This window comes from Vollenhovia emeryi, unplaced genomic scaffold (genome assembly GCF_000949405.1).
Source record: "Vollenhovia emeryi isolate VEMERY1.0 unplaced genomic scaffold, V.emery_V1.0 DF939182.1, whole genome shotgun sequence".
Classification (NCBI taxonomy): Eukaryota; Metazoa; Arthropoda; class Insecta; order Hymenoptera; family Formicidae; genus Vollenhovia; species Vollenhovia emeryi.
In genome coordinates this window covers 1,164,582-1,165,908 of record NW_011967184.1, presented here as the reverse complement: position 1 = coordinate 1,165,908, position 1,327 = coordinate 1,164,582, and the positions used below count along the sequence as shown (strand labels likewise).

Sequence of the window (1,327 nt, the reverse complement as noted above, 5' to 3'; positions counted from 1 at the left end):
TGACTGAGACAGTCTTAAGCGTTTACGGATTGTTCTCTGCCATCAGCCTTACTCCTACTTCAGCTCTTGTGTTTACGCTCGGCGAATCCAGAATGCCATCGGACAGTGTGAAGATATTTAAGAAATTACGCCCGAGTTTAGCTTCCTTACACCAAAAGCTAAACGCTATGGTTCTCTCTTACTCCTTGCGCCAGGCTTACTCCATGCATTGTAGACGACGCATCTGAAGTACGTTGTAAGACTCGACCGCAAGCAACACTGAACGTATGCGAGGACGTCATGTGGCGCGGCTAATTGGCAGTCGCGACAAACGGAATTAATGGTGTAAAGAGATGACAGGATGAACTTGCCTGGACAAAAGAAAAGGGTTATTTTCGCTGATAAAAACATACGCTACGTATCAAACGGCCATCAAGTCTACTTCGAGGAGACATGCTTTGCGTCGTTCAACTTGCAACTCACTTGGTACTCGCGATTTCGACTCGAGAAACGACGGAGAAGCGCGCGCGTGCGATACTCCACCTGCTGCGGCGTCCGGCGAGGCAGGCGGCTGCAGGCGGCCGTCGATCAAATCATCCTTGAAGATCCTCGGATCTACGCGACACACCTGTGACGGTCGACCGCGAGATAAATCGCGGGACGTCGCAGTGCTAACATTATTGTAGTCGAGGGTGTAAATAACAATTTTCGGAATCAGCTACGCGTCTCACATCGCTCAGTGCGCTCGAAGATAGGCTCGGCCATGGTGTAAAGATACAAGGTGAAGCAATTTGGTGGATGCGCAGCGTCAACCAATCAGAAGTGGCCCAAACCAGAGAGAAACCTGAGAGCGGCCATGCCGGCGTTTTGCTTGTTACCGTTTTCGCTCGACTGATTCCAGCGCTTGATGCCCATTTTCATTTTTGGAACTATTCCGCTACACCCATTTTCAAGTACTGCCAAAAAATAAAAAAAAATAAAAAATAAAAAATCAAGTACTGCCGATAAAGGCTGTGTTCTGCCGAAGTTAGCTAAGAATAAGCGCTTTATCTCTTCTTATTCTTATTATAGGCACTCGGCTCATAAACAACTGAGCCGACACGGCCACGGCGAACCTTTAGTCCTCCACAGTAAACCCACGTCGAACCAATATTCTAAATAGTTAGACAATGCAATGGCCCGGTAACCGGTCCACGCGCGAGATGATGCAATCCCGCAAGATCAAAAATTAATCTTCCGTCGGAAGACGTGTGAACCACCCAACGGCCCAGACGGGACTATAAGCGCTTTATGCTGATTGGATAGATCTAGAAGAATAGCTCTATTTCAGCACAGATCTGAAAGTATA

General features: G+C 47.8%; 1 protein-coding gene across 3 annotated transcripts in view; it reads right to left on the bottom strand.

The window, feature by feature from the left end:
* LOC105562931 (dual specificity protein phosphatase 12-like) overlaps positions 1 to 931 on the bottom strand; it is a 5,196-nt gene extending 4,265 nt beyond the window's left edge. The window contains exon 1 of one of the 3 annotated variants that reach the window (XM_012014121.1): positions 463 to 931. The gene's annotated coding sequence lies outside the window, so the exon portion shown is untranslated. The remainder of the gene's footprint in view (positions 1 to 462) is intronic. The other 2 variants (XM_012014122.1, XM_012014120.1) reach the window with 2 other exon arrangements.
* Positions 932 to 1,327: the final 396 nt, after the last annotated feature.